This window comes from Pararge aegeria, chromosome 22 (genome assembly GCF_905163445.1).
Source record: "Pararge aegeria chromosome 22, ilParAegt1.1, whole genome shotgun sequence".
NCBI classification, from domain to species: Eukaryota; Metazoa; Arthropoda; class Insecta; order Lepidoptera; family Nymphalidae; genus Pararge; species Pararge aegeria.
This window is the reverse complement of record NC_053201.1, coordinates 7,509,341-7,524,316: the sequence shown is the minus strand read 5'-3', so window position 1 is coordinate 7,524,316 and position 14,976 is coordinate 7,509,341. Positions and strand designations below refer to the sequence as shown.

At 35.3% G+C, this 14,976-nt stretch overlaps 1 protein-coding gene across 5 annotated transcripts in view; it reads right to left on the bottom strand.

The window, feature by feature from the left end:
* Nucleotides 1-14,164, bottom strand: part of LOC120633601 — a 63,778-nt gene extending 49,614 nt beyond the window's left edge. For all 5 annotated transcript variants that reach the window (XR_005659200.1, XM_039903829.1, XM_039903830.1 and 2 more), the window contains exon 1: nt 13,876-14,164. The gene's annotated coding sequence lies outside the window, so the exon portion shown is untranslated. The remainder of the gene's footprint in view (nt 1-13,875) is intronic.
* Between the last annotated feature and the right edge of the window lie 812 nt (nt 14,165-14,976).

The following is a 14,976-nucleotide window of genomic DNA, read 5'->3' as shown; positions in this document are numbered from 1 at the left end:
TTTAACTTGTATAATGAGATCAAGCTAGCGCGTTATTAAGATTTACAAAATCTCTGTAAAACACCAATAACTATGCAATAAGTTTATATATGTATCTCTTGAGGATCGTGCGAATAAATTTGCTTTGGAGAATTTGTTGCTCCAAAATCTCTAAAATACACCAAACCGATTATAGTAAGTTAAACGAAATTCTTATAACATTTTGTAGTATTTTGCAAAGTAACTTCTGTACGATAGCATTTAGTATTAAAAACTATGTTAGGTCATGTTAATAGGTTTTAGCTACTAGGTACAAAGTGAGCATCCAAAAAAACTGCTAACGAGTCGACTAACATTCCTCGTTAAGTGCTACTTTTCTCAAAACTACTGTTGGCACCTCTCCCAAATGTCGAGTAACACCTACGAAAAAAAAATCAGCGCTGCAACACCGGTTTTTGACTTAAAAACTGTGGCTCGTTTGGCAGTAACAAAAATGACAAGGAATTCTGTTATCCTAAGAATTGAAAATAGGCACAAAGCATATACAAACGGGCAAAACAAACATCAATGAAGCAAGAATACCGCTGACGACGCAGTTTGATTTGGTCATGTCTCGATAACATCAACAGTAAAAAGTGCAAATGTTAAAAATACCTATGATTGCAATAGTGTAAGCCAAAGTAACGTTTTTTTAAAAGTTCTATTAAAGAAACTTCTATGCCTTAACATTAAGTAGCTTACCTTTCTCAAGAAGCATTTCAAATGAAAACAGGTTAAACAAGAAGTACATCTCAAAAATTAATATATCTCAGTTTATTACGCATACTTATGACACTTACGGAATACTCCAGCAGAGTTTCGCGAAGTAATTTCCGCTGTCGAAAGCGACGCTTATTAGCAAGGCTCACTTTTCTATAATGGCACCTTAATTTTGCGTGAAATTGCGTTACATAATTTAGAAAATTTCCCGCTGCAATATTAAACTTTCATTTCACTAAGCGAAGAAGTAAAGTCTAAAAAAGTATTGTTTTTCATTAAATTTAAAAAACCAACGTAAATATAGATTGAAAAAACAGCTCGGATGTAAGTTATACTTGAACGAAAGGTTTCCAAAAATGTTAAATGTCAAAGGCACTTTGATTTTCTAGGTTTTTAAACTAAATGTTAACTATTATTGGTAACTAAATGTTAACATGAACAGGTAAATAAACAATTTCAGCATTTCTTTTAACAGCCTTAAAAAATATGTCAAGATTGTTTACGTTTAGATAAACCCAGCAATTTACTTTTCCGTACGATTATTTTATTTTATTAACAACTAGTCCTTCTATATTACGTTACATATTTTATCTTTACTATTATAGAAATCCTGTTTCTGTTCTATACATTATCTAGTTTCCCGATTAGATAAAGCGGTCGGTGAACTTTCCGGTGAATTGGTGGAAGTTCCAGGGTTAGATTCTCGGCAGGGGTTTATACCTACTTTTTATCCTAAAAAGCCTAATAATATTAAATTACCAACTTTAGATTTTGTTTTTTCTTCATCTTTATTTCAAGAGATGATTAGCTGGACGAATATGTCTCTCTGTAATTTTACAGCTATCATATTCATCTCCGTAAAGAAATATTATATTTACATACGATTGTGTTGATTGATACTTTGTCAATCTTTCACGCAGCAACTTCCGCATTTATACTGTACTACCTGTCGCCTGCGTTTCCCATTCCCGTTGATTACAGTCTTTTGCAAACCCCGTAGGAACCGTTCGTTTTCCTGGGATAAAAAGTAGTCTTCGTTACTCTGCACTCTTTTAACTAACTCTATGCCACAAATCGAATTAATCGATTGCTTAGTGATGGCACTAAGAAACGATAAATAACCACACTATCACGTTTAGAATATAACAAAGGATATCAGAAAGTAGGAAATATTATGCACGCGAAAATAGTACAAGTGCGCAGTGCTTATGATAGAGCTTACAAAAAAACCATAACATAAACATTTCCCAAGAAAGCTATAAGGCAGTAAATAATAAAAACTAGTTATGCGTCAGACAATTACGTTTGTGCTACAAGTTTCTTTACAATTTCATTAACACATATCCACGTGTCCCCGTTGTCAGCGTGGGTGAGAAGGTACTACAACCGACTACTACTTTCCTAACGTGTGTAACTGTAGTTTCGAGTTCCACGTCTAAAAGCTTGACTAGATGAGGCATTTACGCGCGACTTAATCTCGCGAGTGAAAACGTATTACGTACATGTCATTGTATTCATACTATCGACATTAGTGCCAAGATTAATACAACGCTAGCTGTGTTCGACTTCGTCCGCGTTTATTTAGCTTTTTAAGACCCAGGTTTTCAAGGACTTTTCAGGACTTTATATAGATAAAGTCCTGAAAAGTCCTTAAAATTTTACCTGTAGCTTTTCCGTTTGAATATTATGTCCATCCAGGATGCAGGTTACATAAGTGCCAAATTTCATCAAGATCGGTATAACAGTTGAGACTAACACAGGTACCTAACAAACAAACAGCCTTCGCATTCATAATATTAGTATGGAATCATAAGCATTACTTTAATAGGCACAATAAATTAGAGATAGATGCGATACTAATTTTTATGTCATTCGCTTTTGGTTGATCCCAACGACCCGATCAATGTATAACTGACAGGCCGGCCATCTATTTTATCAGAGAGAAAATATAGACGAAAAACCCACTTAACACATTCAAATATAGTGTGTAGTATTAGAAGCATGAATAGAAGTAGTAGAAGCAAGGCTAAATCTATACTTTTTCTTCAATCTTCCTGACGGACCTCCAATGTTTATATTGCAATCTACTCTCACATCTGAACGCATGTTGTTTTTTACAAAATCATATTATTATTGAAAGACATCATATCATCACCATCATCATATCAACCCCTTTTACCGGCCCACAATGAGATGTAGTCCACCACGCTGGCCTAGTGCGGTTTGGTGGACTCCACACACCTGTAAGAACATTATGGTGTACTCTCAGGTATGCAGGTTTCCTCACGATGTTTTCCTTTGAAGCAAGTAATTATTTTAATAACTTAAAACGTTTCAAACATAGAAAACTTTAAGGTGTGTGCTGGGATTTGAACTCTGCCACCCTAGAAGGATATCAAGTTCCGACGCACGGGGCTATCAACGCTTATCACATCATATCACTATAACAAAATGCTCATTTCACTATCACTTGCTACTAGATTACCGTGAAATGTCGTCGTATGGCTCAGATGTGCTTCATAAAGACACAAGTGAGCTCCATCTTGCATATTTTACCGTTAAATCACCATTTATGCGAGAAATAATTGAGATATTATTTTAATCACAAAGACGCAAAATCAAACTAGTCGTATACGATTGTAAGCCATTCTTCTTTATAACACACGATATGTACTTTGAACTATATAATACTTTCACTGTCAAAAATATTATGCAAGTGTATTTGTACTTAATCTACATTTGATGATCTAGAACTAATGAACTTACATAAAAGTATTATTTTCGGGCAATTTCTATTCAAGTTATGTTAAAGTCAGTTATTTTAATAATCACTTAAATAAACCAGACATCACTCGCACATCTACAGTTTACGTAGGTAGGAAAAATCGCGCCAAAAATCTAGTACCGGGAAGCGATAAAGCCGCGACTTAAGAGCGGCCTACACGAAAGCTAGGTAACGAGTGACTGCATGACGCTGTGATACGGTGCAAGCTGCCCAAATCGCGCGTAAAATATCACATCTGAACAAGCTTTAAATGCCTGTATGCACAGGTGTTGGTTACGCAAGGGAATACCGCAGCGGGCCTATCGACCGTCCAACTAATACTAACTGCAATGCCTTGCAGCTTCGGATTTGGTGCTGTGGTTAGCGGTTAACTATTTGGTATTAGTCAATGTGCTTTGGCATTTGGCAACGTATGTTTCGTGTGATTGTATTCACTCAGCGTACCAACATATGCCTAGGTCAGACGCTGTAAGGATTTTACAAGTACCTAGATATAAATCGAGATTGAATGAACCTTATACAAAATTAAGTATAATGACTGAACGAAATGCATACGTATTGGTTGCATGCTGGTTACGCATGTCAGAGGACGATCAACGTTGGAGGACGGAAGAGGACAATTTGAATAACTTGAAAACATTGGATTCCAGCCAAGATTGACCAGTAATTCCAGAGTAGTTTTATAATTCTGAATCGGCCACTACCCGTCATAAAAACGATAGTTCAATTAAATAAAAAATTTCTGATGCTACGTTTATTTCCGAGCAACAACTCAACGAGTACAGTAAAGAGCCTCATCATTGTTATTTTGCGAGAAACTTCCTTACAAAATACTCCGTAGTCCACTTTCGAGGCACTATTTTCTCTGTAGAAATTTTTTAATCCTTTTTTTCGCAAAATCTAATCTTAAAGTGACACTACACTTAGCTTTACGTACATTCCAAATTTCACTGGCCCGTTTTGGAAACTTAAACGAGGCTTAAGTGAGCAGTGGAGTGCCATGATTTTAAAGTAAATTGCCAGCGACACTTTCTTGGGGTCCAGAACAAAATCAGCGGATCAATCATCAATCGTACTAGCTAGATTTTTTTACTTCTATATATAGTATTTTTATTTATGATCTACATACACAATACAAGATCAACGACAAAAGATAAAATAGCAGCAAAGTTCTGGTATATTTTAAAACCAAATGGTAAGTTAGGAAATTTCTGTTCTTATGCGACTCTTGGAGGGTTATGATTTAATCTGTTGTTTATTTATTTTATATCGGTTTTGCTGATTCCTGTGATCCGATCAACAATTGGTGTGTGTTGATCAAAGGTTCCCACGTACCGGTTTTCCAATTGCCACACTACTAATAACATTTTCATGGTTTTAGTCTTTGACTTGGTCGTTAGGTTTCTTTAAAGATAGATTAATTTATTAAAATATACCTATTATCTAAGAAAACTATGACGGATAATGTGACGGAAGAAATACCTAAAAATTAAAACAAATGTATTGAAACCTTATTATAAAGGTTTTAGCAGCAAATATCTAAGCACGCAAGAAATAATATCCGTCCATGGTAGATTTTTCTATATATAATTAATTCTTAACGGGAAATAACAAATATGGATAAACCTAAAACCTTGAGCGAATGAATGGACACTGAATAGTTAACTATAAATTCTATTGCATCCATTACATTCCAGCCTCCCTTCACATGATAGAATCATTAATAATAACTTAGCGGTACCTAGAATCACCTGATAATTTAAAGTCAATTTAGCCGCTGCGTTTATTTGTTTGAAAGGGTTAAGCCTAGTTCGCACTTTGTTATTTTAAGTGTAGTAGAACGTAATTTAGTAGCTACAATCCTCGCTACTGCCCAAAAATAGTTAGCACAGTATTCCAGTCCAGTTTACAAGTGGTGTTTAGCAAAATGAACAGCCTACAAAGCAATAAAATTCATTTTGCAGTAACTAGCGAACTTTTAGCCAGTGACGTGCAGAGTTAAAGTTATAAAAAACTTAAGGATAGGCATTGTAAGAGTTACAAAAAGCCTACCCTTAAGTATTTATAACCCGTACTGGAGATTTTCTTCATTTTGTATCATCTGCATACCCTGTGCATACCGTCTATGCCCGACACTTTACGTTTAGCCAGGAACCCAATACGCACGAACGTGCGAACGTGGTGGAAAAAAAAGAATGAAATGGATTGACTCGGCTAAATAACTTATTAACCTACTTGGCACATTTTTTAATGTTCAGATACGTTTAGCTACTAAATTACCTACTCGTTTATATGCTACAAGACTAAATTACTAACATAGTGCAAACTAGGCTTAAGTCTGAGAAATAGTCTGTTCTATTCCATAGTTTCATCACTTTGGAAAAGTAATTAATTAATAGCTGTTTCGAATCTTCGTTCGGAAATACACATTTAGGCAAGGAAGTGAAATAAAAACTAATTAGCTATCTTAGAATCTACGTTCGAAAAAGACACATTCAGGCAGGGGAGTGAAATGAAAACTTAATAGCCATCTTTTGGGAAGATTCGTCGAATAGGTATATACATTTTTATAAAAAGTTTACGTCGGTAATGAAAAATAACCTCAAAAGAATGATAGCAATATTTATATTAATGAAAGTAAAAAATTAAATAAGTGACGTACGATTTATTAAATTACTACAAGACGTTGCTTCAAGGTAGCACAATCAACGCAACGTGATAAATAGGTACTAACTTAAATTATTCAGGAAGCGTCAAGTACTTATATGGAAATAAGCCGAACCTTGACGAGGTATGGTCGGAATGCTTTATGTTGTAGCAAGCGACATTAGAAACAAAAACATTGAAGCAAAAACAGGCACATCCGCTGCATTCCAGCCTCCTTTCACGCTTCCCATTTGCGATTAAATGTCAAACGGTGGATCGGTTTTGCATCACCGATCTGGGTGCAATAAAACGGATTTACTGTATCACTGAAATAGGTGACCTACTAATAAATGCAAAAGTTTGTTGCTTGCTTAATGCGTTCCGAGTCGCATATACGTTACGTTATACTCATTGTATAGTATACCTCCGTTGAAATAGGTAAAGCATTTATAGTAGAAAATGCAGCAGATCAATGTGGTGCGGTTGTTTGTTACTCAATCACCTTAGATAGGCTGAACGACTGAAATTGGGCACAGAGATAGATTGAAGCAAGTTTATCCCTGAAAAATGTACGGTTCCCGGATTTGTTTTTATTCTTTACTAGCTGTTGCCCGCGAGTTCATCTGCGTTTGATTTTGTTTTCTGATGTGGCATTCAATTCAACCACATTTAGATCTACACAAAGTTTGGGGAAAATAAAAAACACATATTATAACCTCTATAGTACAAAAATAGTTTCCAGCCCGCTTCGCTGGGCGAATTGAAAAAGGAAATAAATTACATTTTATGTTTCATTTTTATTTATTTTTTTTCATATTTTTATTATTCTCCTTTTTTTTATTTTTGTATGAACATAAATAGGCCCCGCGGATAGAACTTTAAGCATCGATATTGTTTAGACTTACTCAAATTCCAAATTCCATCGATTTAGCCTGTATCTTTCTTCCAGGTGATTTTTCTCACTAATATTTATTGTAACTTTCAATGTGCAATCATTATAACATTTCCGTGCCTTTCTTCCAAAAATTAATAATAATTGACATGAAGAAAAAAATTTGAAATGAGCATTGAAAGTTTAAGTTAAAGTCATTGCAAGTCTCATATGTGAAGTTGAAATCTGTCTAGGTTCAATTGCGACGAATTTTCTGTTAACTAAAATTTTCTCCGTGACATCAATTTTTTATAAAAAATTAATTGTGCATGTTTTTTATGAATTCTATTGGAATAAGTAACTAAATTTCTTTTCCACATCTCATGTGCTTGGAAAATGCATTCATTTTAATCTGTTACATTTCCGCGATCCCGCAATAAAAGAATTCGTCGGTTATGTAGTCTGCAAAAGTAAAATGAATGTAAAATTCTTAGTCCGTTGATTGGATAGCTACATGTAAAGTTTAGTTTTTGAAACCTCTCAATGACTTTTTCTCCGCTGCCAAAAAGACGATTGTTGTAAGGAAATACACGAATATCCCTACATACACGAAGATCCCCACCAAATTTGGAGTCTGTAGAAGTTACAGGTTAGAAATAAAAATTTTAGATTTTAACACCCACCCCCGCAATTCCTGTCGGAAGTAGACTTTATTGAAATCCATTTTGAGATGTTCTTTATGTGAATAATAAAAGATTCCTACCATATTTAGAATTTTTAGAAGCTATATTTCGAAATTGAAATTTTTTATTGTTAACACCCACCCCCGCGATATTGGAGGTGATTAATTGTAAAATCCGCTCAAAGATCATTTTTATATTACATATAGAACACTCTCACTAAATTTGGAGTCTATAGGAGCTATCGCTTGGAAATTGAAAATTTTCATTGTTAACGCCCCCGCAATCTTCTTTGGGGTGGGATATCGTAAAATTTGTTCATATATCATTTTTACATCACTTATAGAAAATTCCTACAAAATTTGGAGCTTGTAGGAGCTTTAGCTGGAAAATTAAAAATATTAATTGTTAATACCCACCCCCGCAACCCCCTGTGGGGTGAGCTATGGTAAAATTCGTTCATAGCCTATTTCTACACCTCTTACAGAAGATTCCTACCAAATTTGAAGTCTATAGGAGCTATAGTTTAAAAACGGGAATTGTTCATTGTTAACGCCCCCGCAATCCCCTTTGGAGAATGAATTTCTTAAAATCTATTCATAGCTGACCTCTACATAGCAAAAGTAATATTCCTACCAAGTTTCACGTTTCTAAGTCTTATGGTTCCCGAGATTTCGTGGTGTGTGACTATATAGATGGGAATTCTTCGATTATCATCGAAATTTTTAACTTTTTATCGGGCTTTTTTAAAATTTTCTTACATACAAAACTTTCTCCTGACAATTCTGAAGATAAAAAAAAGCCCAATTGGTCCAGCCGTTCTCCACTACCGTGAGTAGATTCTTAGCTGAATGTAAAAAACCATAATCCGTTTAATACACTCTGTTGAAATCCATGAAAACAAAAGAATCAAGAGAAAATGCTTATCTTTTGTTTTTATTAGCGGGATAAATGTTCATAAAAGTAAAACAGCAATAAAAAAATGAAGGAATGTTGGAATTCAAAAAATAGATAGCCATAAACCATCTAGGAAAAATTTCGCATCGAATGGTGGTAGTTTCATGTCGATACGATCAGTGGTTTATATATAGATTAAAATTTCCAAGCGAACGAAGTAGCGGGTAAAAATTTGTTTATTTATACATCTAAAATAAGAAGCTCTAGAATAGACTATTTTTTTCTTTTGTAAAATTACATTTTGTTATATAATAAGAATCGATGGAAGCAGAGGAATTATATCCATAATAACAAAATGAATACTCACAAAATATTTCTTAGTTACCAGTCTATGAATGAGAAAAAGTGAAGTACATTAACCATGAGTATTGCACGCTTATGGTTCTCTCACTCCTCGCACCTCGCACTACAATCCTCGTAAATTATTGAAAAAAATATGAGGAGACCGATATATTTGAATGTTTATTTGCCTAAGCATGTGCGCTATGCTTCACTCGTCTGAATAGGTATTTCGTAGCTGTTAACCATCTTAAGGGTATTGGATAGAAGCAGGCTTTATTTGCGGAAATCCATAATATATTATGAAAACTAAGCCTAATTTGCTATACTCCGCAAACAGCAGGAGAATCTGTATGGTGTAATTTATAATTTCTTCAATCCGTATACTCCACAACCAAATAGATCTGTGTATGAATGTGCCCTATTGCCGAGGATCTACGCACGTTTCGCCCCGAAACCGGAGCTTCCTCAAGAACATTTCCTGAGGATGCTCCGGTTTCGGAGATTCTCCTGCTGTTCGCGGAGAATAGCAAATTAAGCTTAATTTTCATAATATATCACCTTAAGTGTTGCCACAGCGTCTCCGAGGAATTGGGGCGAGCGCCAAAGCTCCCCATGAGTAGCCATGTCTAACCCCTCGGCTCGACGATATCGTGGGGAAGGGGGTACGTCGAGCAGAAGATGTCTTCTCGCTTCGACGTTTCAGACTGAGACAATAAATAGATCTACTATATCCATATCCATACAAATATCATAAATACGATGATGTGGGTGTTATTTCCTTTGTTCGACTCCAGCACTGCATCAATCTAGATGAAAATTTGGCACAGAAATAACATGCGCCCTGGAGACGGATTTAGGATCCTTTTAGTAAATAGACAGCAATCTTGCGATCAGTGCTTTGTGTTACGGAGGTATGGACCCTTACTGGCATCAATAGTACGGGATCTACGTAGCCTGTTATATACACTGTTTTGACTCTGTCTAGACTGTCGCCATTCATCACAAGATCGAATGCGTCGAATTACTGTATCTCTTATTTATACTGTGGTAATAATATGAGGTGCTAAAAGCTGAAGTGCCCTTTAAGAAAATGAAACAAAAAAATGTACGTAAAAGTATGGAATGCTAAAAATGTCCGTATATTTTTTGTTCGAGCTTTTGTACTTTTAAGCGGCGCATGCGCAGGGCACTCACCCTGGTATGTTTGAGAGGCTGCATCATATCAGCTGGTTTGCACCTTGGAAATTAAAATTCTTTGCATGACGTTAGGAACATGTCCGCATGACAGGCTTTAAAAGGTTAAGCATGTTTATTAAATTACGTACTTTTCTATGTTTTAAGCCTGTGTATCATGCAGGCTTAATCCGCTTAACGTAGATAATTATATCTACTAGTATCTACTTGTTTATTGAGTTTAAAAAATAGATAGGTAGCTACTTTAAAATTTAACATCAATTATCATCTATTAAGTTTTGTTGTTATATTTTAGTCGTGACTATTAAATAAAATTCAAACAAAAACAGTAAGCCACGATTAAATTAACGATAGGTGTTATACAGAACTTAATTATACCTACCTAACCTATCTACACTTCTTAAAATTCCGCGAAGGTTACAGTCCTTACGTATCAACCTAGCTACTAGCGAGAAAGCAGTTAATATCGTTTTTATTAATAATGGAAGATATAACCCATCCGAATATCATAGTAACTAATACTGATACTGAAACCCAGAAACGGAATTCTAGGCCACTGGTACTAAAACAGTTAAGGATATGATATGATGAGGCTATAATATGACGCTCCGGAAGTTTGTAAGATCGTATTTCTTCATAAAAACAAATAACGTCTGCAGAATTGCAACAAGTGTTCGAAACTAATGCTGCACTAACGCAACCGTTCAACTTTTTACAAAGGTTTCACAGAAAAAATCTCGCCTTGCGGAAAGGTCCGACTACCTGCATGCCTACGTCGAAAACAAGTTGCAAACTTTCAGTCATCCGTTCAAAGAACTTGTATCATTCGGGATTTTAGATAATTTATTGTAATGTCCACCGCACTCTTTTATAGCATCTACAAAACGTGATATGCATCATCATCATCATTTCAACCAATTGAAGACTACTGCTGGACATAGGTCTTTTGTGGGGAGTTGCACTATCCACAGTCCTCGCCGCTTTTTTTCAGCGGTTTCCAGTGACTCGATTTGATTTAGTCTATCCACCTCGACCAAAGCTTCATTTACCTGTGCGGGGTCGAAATTCCAGCACCTTGGGGCCCCAACGTTCATCGGTTCTCGGAGCTATGTGTCCCATCAATGGGCGGCTTACATAGCTCCACGATTCTAAAAGATGAAGTGGCAATGGCCACTTAAGCTTTTCGAATCGTTGAGCTATGTCGGTAACTCTAGTTCTTCTACGGATCTCCAAATTTCTGATATGATCACGTCGAGATACTCTTAAAATAGCGCTCTCCATCAATCTATTACTTGGTTAACTCTTAACAAGAAGTAAACTCTTTACCATCATCAACATAATAATGTACCACTTCCGGGTACAGGTTCTTTCATAGGAGGTTTAGAGCACAACCCCGTTACGATGCAATGCAGGTTGGCGGACATTAACTTACCATAGCAATTCAGGCAAAATATCTACTAGTTTTTCATAATCACTGATAAATTGCATATTTAGGTGATTTACTCATAATTTTTTTTGAAGCCAGACTGTTTTACTTTAATGCAGTTGGTAGACTAAAACAGCTTAAACCGTATAGAAAAACTTGGTATCCACTTAGATAATAGCTTAGCTCAATACTTATATAGATAGATACAATACCCAACTAGCGCTTTGTAGGAATAAATTATTTCCATTCTCATTATTTGATATTTCCGCTCATTGGAAGTGAAAATTGAAAAGTTCGATTTTGGCCATTTCAATTTTAATCCGGATTGCCAAAGTACAACAAAGTTATTATTATTTTGAGCCAATGTCGATGACACATCGGCGAGGCTATAAAATAAAGTGACCATATGTCCTGTGAAATGAGATATAGTCCGGAGTTTTGACGACATGCATTAAATAAACTAACCTAGTTTGATGAAAGCTTTGGTTTCGATATGTTGCCATTTTTTGGTTTACTTAGTTAGGTAGGTACCCATACTTCGTTTGCTCCAATAAATGGTTCGCGCTTTGGAAGCGGCCACCGCCGCCTGTTCATGCGGAAATGCGGGCGTTGGGTCTATCAAAGAATATTCTCGTAATGTACGGGTGTACAGAGTATATCAACATACAGAGTATCAAACTTTGAATTTCAAAGTAACCTGTACTGCAAACAATGTAAGAGGACGAAGTATATATAGTTATTAATTTACAAAACTTCTGTTTTTTTATAGAATAGACTTTGTGCTTAGTGAATATCATGTCTGATGGAAAGTAAAGATGAGGTCTCAAGATGAGATTAGAGTGTGCTTCCCTTGTATATATTATAATTATGCGTGGCTGGGAAAATTGATGCCAGAAGGGCGTTCTTCTCTTCAGCTGTTCGCATCAGAAAAGAAGATAAGAACATTTCGTGCGAATGGGTTGACATAAGGATGTCTGATGCCACTATGGATTTTGATAGAATACAGAAGGAACACGATTGTGTGGACTAGGGACTGGGGGTGCATTTAAGTTATTTAATAATAATATATACACTTACATGTTTATGTAATCTGTGGTAATGATACGTTCAATTTAATGTGCCAATATACAAGAATATAAGACACCAAAAGTTATTTTTGTTTACTAAATTGGCTAAGTCCTTCTTATGTTAACTATTCGTATTTCGTCTTTTATTTCGCATCCTGCATTGGGATTACAAAATCTTAGCCAGCCTACTGGAAATCCGTCTATTCTTCGCACTTCTGGTTGGAGGCTTATCTGTCATAAAGGTGAGTCATTAACGAATTAAAAACCCATTAGAATAATGGCAGAAAGATGTGACAGCGTTGCTTTAAAACATCCCTTTCGTAGCATAATAATTATCTTGTAATACATCCATTTTAGGATTTCATTACCGGTTGGGTAAGTTTAACTTTTTCTTATAAGTTGGCAAGCTTTGGCTTATTTGCTAGCCTTTTATTGTAGCTACACTCTACTGGGAACATTTTTGCAACTTTACCTAGGTATATGCCTACTTCAACCCTTTACTTTCTTGGCTCTTAAATTCATGGTTAAATTACAACTGTCAATGAAGACATGAGTATATGCAATTCAGTAGATAGTATATGGGTTATATTATTTAAAAATATTTACTATAGTCAACCATTGTTCAATGTATAGTTAAGTACGCTAAGGAAATTATTAACTTAAAGGTAGATCGAGGTGCTAAGGCTAAACATTACACGTAGGTATTGTACCTACCTACTTAATTGAATTCGAATTGAGCATAATACTTATATATACTACTCTGTAGACATACGTTGTCTATTATTACTAAAAATATACAAAGTATATATTTGTAATAATATACTTTGTATAATTGTCAAAAATTCATCACCTGTAATAAATCATACAGTGCAAGTAAACGAAATAATAGGCATGTTTGTTTCACATATGCCTAGAAAAGATAGGTGCTAATTAAAAACTAAACACATTCAAATCAAATCCACCTGTGGAACTCACACCTGCTTCTAAAATGAACGCGAAGGGTGGCGTCCTTATACACAAACCAAGCCCCTTCTCCAACACAAATATTTAAACTTAGCGTGACCAAAGATTATACCATTTCGAAATTATAGTACTTCGAGCCGACGCGACCGGTGTTGGTACTTTTGTTGAGAAATACTCGTAACTTTTTCTATAATACATGGACAACATTATAATTATTGTGTAAACTAGCTGAGCGGGTGTCCAGTACAATATCCGGTTTCTCATACCTTTTTCGCTGGTGGCATCCAATCCTCCACAAAGTACCGCTTTGTCAAGCTATCCTGCTATAAAAGGTACTTTGATCAACCCACTAAGCACTCCACAAAACATTAAAAAAAAATAACTTGCTTTAATCAAATTAGTGTTCACTTTATTAGATCGCTGAAACACTTAAGTTTTCTTTTAGGTCGACTTAGATTGTATTTTAAGTCATAATTTTAAACTTTTCACTAAGTTGTTTGTGATAAGGGCGTAAAATTTTGATACAAATCGCGTAAGAACGTTAGCGACCGTCCGCCTTCGACTGTCAAAGTATAGTATGTACAACGGTCTATCGGCGGCCGCGCTTACTCCATCGGGTGGGAGGGCGATACGTTACCGCGATAGATATACGAGAAGCATCCAAGCTGAAAAGAGACGTAAAAATAAACGTCATCACCGGTACACGAGGTACGTCTATAATGCAACTAATGGAAACTGTCATCTAAACCTACAAAAACCCACAAAGCCTAGCGTATCTACATTTTTACAATGTAATACCGGTTTTACCTGTACTCCACCGCGTGCCGATAAGGTAATTTGAATTCCATCAGAGTGAAAAAGACAGAGGCTCTGACGGAGGCTTTAACGAATACGATGTAGAATATGTACCTATAGACGCACGTTTGGAGAAAACGTTAATTTTAATTTGAATACCAAAAGCGCATTAACGGTTATAATCACCTAGGTCGTTTAGTGTTTTACTGTCAGAAGAAGTAAGTTATAAGATACGCATTATTTTCTTATAATAGACCTGACAAATATAACTTTATAATCAAAGTTACTTGGTATTAAACTAGATGTTAATTCTTTTATATCATTTATTGTTTTTGTACTTTTTCTTAATTCTTAACAATGCTTTATTAAAAAAAAAAACACTATTAAACTAGCTGTTAATTATTATTATTCCGATCAGCCTACCCGTTAAGAATAACAGTCTGCATATAAGTTTAAATTAACTGTCTACGAGTACCTCTCGATATTTCAGTACTTTTTTATGGTCATTTAGCAACTTGCTCGTAAACTTGAAGCTTTGATGCACTACCTTCAGTAATTTTTCAACAGTTAAA